We start from the raw sequence: 6,460 nt of genomic DNA on the forward strand, positions 1-6,460 counted from the left end.
TAGTCTATAGTCTAGTCTATAGTCTAGTCTATAGTCTAGTCTATAGTCTAGTCTAGTCTATAGTCTAGTTTATAGTCTAGTCTATAGTCTAGTCTATAGTCTAGTCTAAAGTCTAGTCTATAGTCTAGTTTATAGTCTAGTCTATAGTCTAGTCTATAGCCTAGTCTTTAGTCTAGTATATAGTCTAGTCTTTAGTCTAGTCTATTGTCTAGTCTAAAGTCTAGTCTATATAGTTTGACAAGATTTTATGAGAAATATGAAGATTTTAAAATAAGGATTATGATATCAAAAAAATCCTTAAGTCAAGGAAATACCTTGTACATCTTTTAGATTTTGACAACTTTCGAATTAATTAACTCTGATCTATAATCGAAGTACATCCTGTAGTCGAATTTTACCAGACACATAATTGTTTGTTATTATTATTTATTATTCTACTCTAGTTGTTAACTATGCTAGAGTTAGAGGTGATGGCGTCAGCTGTAGTAAATCAAGAGTTTATTTTTGTCCGTATAGCTGTTGGTTGTGGTAGTAATAGTTAAGGTGGTTCTCAACATAACATGTGGCTGAATATTACTACATGTCGACTACCACGGACTTCGTTTGTTTACAAGCAATGAACCCATTTTGAAATGGTATTATAATGGTATGTCTAATAGTAGACAGAATGACTAGATGTTTTGAGTGATTAAATAGTTAGAGTAGGGGTATTAGTAGTTGTATGAATAGAAACTAACTTAAAAGGAAATATTTCATTTACATACCACAACAGGATATTATAGTTTAGGATTAAAAAAAACGAAACACATTGAGGGCAAAAATCAAGCATTCATTTAAAATAAATCTCAAAAAATTAAATTAAGAAAATTAAGGTGTTTTAACTTGAGGAAAATTTTGGTTATGAAATTTTTAAAGAAAAGTTTAGAAAACATCCTGTGGTGATAAATTTTCCAATGGGAAATGGTTGGCCAATGATATTAACTTAACTGAAATTATATTTTTCCTATGTTATTTTGTACATATTTTTTCTTGTATTTAAAACTAAACTAATAATAAAAATTTTTAATTAAAACAACAGATGCACAGCAGTCAATTCTTAACCCCAAAATAAATATAAACCAAATAGTTTTTTAAAGTTAAAAGCAAAATCCACCCTTAAACTAAAACTAAACCAAAGAAATAATATGTTTGCAAAAGGTTATTAACTTTTTAACTATGTATGTATGTGTTTATGTTCTTTTGTTTATTATTTAACAAAATACTGACTTTTTTTTTGCAGCAACTAGAAAATGTTTCTATGTTCAATTTTTCAAAAAAAAAAATTAATAATAATTCTTAAGAGACCACTTTTCAAACAAAAAAGTAACTAAATTAAAGCGTTTATTTGCTACGTCTGTTATTTGTTACAATTGGGGTTCACCTTTAGACTTCTTTTACCACCTACTCGTACTTCTTTTCTCTAGACAATTGCGTGTCAATCAGGTTTACAAAAATACTACCCACTCCTTTATGAAAAATTCTATCTATTATTACCGGTAATGTCTAAGTTAAACTTTACAAATTAGAACTAACAGTAAACATATACATATATAGGTAATAAAAAGGTCAATGTTACGAAATCATCTAAAATATATATGTACACACATAGAATTTTATTAATCAACTTTTTGTCGAAAAGTTGAATTCTACTTTTTTTTATAAATGGTGACTTCTACTTAAAAAACAAAACAATTAATTAATAAATTTTCTATTATTTTTATTTCGCTATAGAACATATAAAATTTTTGTGGTAAATATTCTGATTTGCTAGATCGGAGGTCGTCGGTTCTATTCCCGCCAGAGGCACTAGTAAAGAACTGCACATCTGACCCGATTGATTCATATATGAAGTAGTACTTTTTTTCTATTTTAAAGAACTAAACTAATTTTACGCTAGACTATAGATTAGACAATACACTAGACTATAGACTAGATTATACACTGGACTATAGACTATACTTTAGACTAGAGTATAGACTACACAATAGATTATACTATAGACAAGACAAAAGACTAGAATATAGACCAGACTATAGAGTAGGCTATGCACTAGACTATATACTAGACAATAGACTAGACTATACACTAGACTATAGACTAGACTATAGACTAGACTATAGACTAGACTATAGACTAGACTATAGACTAGACTATAGACTAGACTATAGACTAGACTATAGACTAGACTATAGACTAGACTATAGACTAGACTATAGACTAGACTATAGACTAGACTATAGACTAGACTATAGACTAGACTATAGACTAGACTATAGACCAGACTATAGACTAGACTATAGACTAGAATATAGACTAGACTATAGACTAGACTATAGACCAGACTATAGACTAGACTATAGACTAGACTATAGACTAGACTATAGACTAGACTATAGACTAGACTATAGACTAGACTATAGACTAGAATATAGACTAGAATATAGACTAGACTATAGACTAGACTATAGACAGGATTTTAGACTTAAATATAGACTAGAAGAAATAATACACTAGACTATAGAATAGACTAAGCTATAGTATATACTATATTAGTCTAATGTTATTAGACTGTACACTGCACTGCTGACTAGATAATAGTCTAGATTATAGAATATTTAATAGACTTAACTATGGAACTATAGAATATAGTATAGACTAGACTAAAGACTAGACTTTAAACTAAACTACACACTAAACTATAAACTAGACTATACTGTAGGCAATAGAATAGACTTATACTAAATCATAGACCACTATTGACTAGACTATAGACTAGACGATCGACAAAACTATAAATTATACTATAGACTAGACTATTTACTAGATTATATTATTGATTAGACTATAGACTAGACTATTGACTAGTCTATAGATTAAACTATAAATTATACTATTATCTAGATTATTGACTAGACTTTAGACTAGATTATAGACAAAACAATAAACTAGACTATTGGCTAAACTATAGATTATACGATAGACTCAATTATAAAGCAGACTATAGACTAGTCTATATACTAGATTTTAGTGTGGACTATAGACTAGACTGTATCTTAAATTTAAGAAAAGACTATACTACCCTTAAGACTAGTTTATAATTGCTTCCATGCAGTTTACTAAACCTTTCATAACTTGTCCAAAAATATACAAAAAAAACAAGCATTTAAGAATTAAAACTCGACTCATACGAATTAAAATTTCAAACTTCAGCTTATTTCAATTCCATGTTCTGTTTTTTTTTTTCTAGTTAAAAATAAATAAAAATTTCATTTATAATATTGGGTATAATAATTTTTAAATTTGAAATTTTATTAGCAAATTTTTGTTGTTGTTGTAATTAATACAATACAATATAAATAAAAAAAAGAAACAAATTAACAGAGGGAGGGAATTTTGTATTTAAATATTAAAAATATACAAATATAGAATTTTTATTTAGTGTTTGGATTTTTTGTGTGTATGTGTTTATTTATTTTTTTTTCTTTATAATATTTATAAGAATAATTTTAATTAATTAATTGGTGTTAGTTACAAAAATCATGTGAATAATGCAATTTTATATATATATAAATTTTTGTTGCACGTTTAAAAAAAATAAATATTAAATTCTTTTTAACAATAAATAAACTTAAATTTTATTTTTGTTAAATTTATTATAAAAAGCAAAAAACGCCTAATAAAAGTTTTTTTTTTCTTTTAATTTTAACAAAAAATACCAAAAATTTACAAAATTAATTTTACAATAAGGGAGATGATAGCATATAATTTGTTATTATAACTTTTTTTTAAATTTTCAAAATTTTAGAATAGGAATTTTTAAATTTTTTATAATAATAGTTATTTATTGTTAATATTATATGTTAATATTATAAGTTTATAATATAATTTTTTAAATTTTTGTTAATATTATTATTTTTGGAAATTTTCGTTTTCTTTTTTGCGATTGTTGCAAGCTTTCTTTTTTTTTTTGTTAATTTGTGTTTTTTTGTCATTACATTTATATAAAAATTTATTATTGTTTTCATTAATATTCGTGTGTTTTTTTTTATTAATTTAATAATTACAATAACTTAAAAACTAAATATTTTATATTTGTTTTAATACTATATTTAATAAGATATTGCCGAGAATTAGAAGTGAGAAGAAAAAACAATAATAGCACAATTATACAATTAGGAAGGAGTTTGTTTGTTCTTTCTTTTGGAATTTTAACTTTCAATTATTGCATTTTTGATATATAAAGAGATATAAAGAACAAATTTAAAAACTGTAAAAACTGGTTATCATCACTAATTTTCAAAATTGTTTATTTTTGTGTATTTTTAAAGAATGTGAAAAAATCAAGAAATTTAAAAAAAAAATTAACTTTTTTGTTCATAGTTTTTACATGAAAAAAAAAAATATTGTTTTTCTTTGACATCGAGTACTTGAGAAGTTAAATACTAAAATATGTTTTTAATAAATAAAATAAATAATATAAAAAATAAATAATAGAACTCAAAGACATTTTCAAATGGACGTAAATCAATTTCAATAAAATGTTTATAAAATGTGTTATAAAACATATAGATTAATAGACACATACAGGTCTGTCACACATTCCAATCGGAATGGTTTCAATTCCGTATTATTATTCCAATCATTTTTGTTATAGCTTCTTCAAATTCCGAATTATTTCGTAAATTGACAAAAACTGAATAAAATTATATAGATTTCATTTAAAATTGTTTTTGTTTAGCTAATCAAAACAAGAACCATGGTTTTAGTAAAAGTTCTTATTAAAACTAAGAAAAGCGTTAATTACATACAAATATCAATTTCACTTCAAAAACACTGAAAGTGGTTTCATTCCGAAAGAATTTTTCGTTTTCTATTTTAGAAGAAGCAAAAATACGGAAATTAATCCACTTTCGATCGAAATGAAATTCTGTGACAGGCCTGGATAGGCTTATTCTGAATAATAAATTCCCTAGGAGTCTGTGTCCTGTCCTATACATTAAGAGAACAACAAACTCCCGATAATAATTGTTCATAATCGGCCTGATAAAGAAAACTATGGAAATTTGCAGATAGAAAGAAAGTTTATATTTAAAATTGTTTAAAATTAATTTGTTAAATTTTCTTTGTTTTAAACAATTTCGAGATATTCGTAAATCATAATATTAACATACAGAGCCTCGTTAACTCCACATCCGGTTATAGTTTAACCGAAAGTTATTCTACCGACTTAGAGCGGGTTTTTCTGATAAAGATATTCTTCATTACTTGAGAACACACAATCAACAAAAACAATAAAAAAATTAATTCGGAAGAAGAAAAACTTAATATTTTAAGTAATTCCGAGTTTAATCTAACAGCAATTTAAACCTAGTTTAACTGAGTAGTAAGAAACCCGCCCTTAAAATATTTTTCATATGAAAACATTGTGATAATTGGTGGTAAATAGGTAAAAAAGATAAATTTTTATTTCATTGGTGAGTTTTAAACATTTTCTAGAGTTTTTATAAACAATTTTTTAATGTTCGAAAAAATTCGAAATTACATAGTTTTGAAATTTCGAAAAAGAAAAAAATATTTCCTCTTTAAATATTTCGCCAAAGTATTATAGGTATTATATAAGCAAATTTGTAATGTTCGAAAAAATTCGAAATTAAGTTTGGAAAATCGAAAATATGAAAAAGTTTAAAAGACAAAAAAAGTTATTTAACAAAAATACGAAACAAAAAATTTTACTTCAAACTAGCTTTTTTCAAAAACAAATTAATTAAATTAATATAAAATTTCAATTTCTTTAACAAGAAAAAGTCTTGTCGAGAAATTTAAAAACAAGTTTTTGAATTTAGAATTTTTAATCTAAAATGCTTTAGAAACATTACTACTACACTCATCTAATCCATAGTTTTCTCTATAAAACCTTTTATTCCATTATCATACAACAATTAAAAGAAACATGTTTTAAAATTTGAATTTTAAAAAGAAATACATATCATTTTGTAATTAATTAAAAACAAATATTGTTACAAGACATTAAAAAAAGAGAAGAAATGTTAAAAGAAATATTAATAAATTAAACTTATGCAAGAAAATAATAGTAGTAGGAGATTTAAATAAAACAAAATAAGAGAGATATATTATAACATTAAAACAAATGTAGTAAATAACTAGAGATAAATAAATACTTTATGCTGTAAATAATTTAAATATAAATGTTTAATATTTTAAATGGGTTTTGTCTTAAATTAAAAACAAATAAAAGTTAAATAAAGAAAAATTAAATAAAATACGAATAAATAATCATAAAATGCTTATAAAAGAAATGCGCTTCGTTGACTTTGCAAACATAATTATTATTATTTTTTTAATTATTCAAATGCGCATTTTTATTTTGCTCACTCGTGTTATTTAAGAAAAAAGGAATGAA

This window comes from Lucilia cuprina, chromosome 4 (genome assembly GCF_022045245.1).
Source record: "Lucilia cuprina isolate Lc7/37 chromosome 4, ASM2204524v1, whole genome shotgun sequence".
NCBI classification, from domain to species: Eukaryota; Metazoa; Arthropoda; class Insecta; order Diptera; family Calliphoridae; genus Lucilia; species Lucilia cuprina.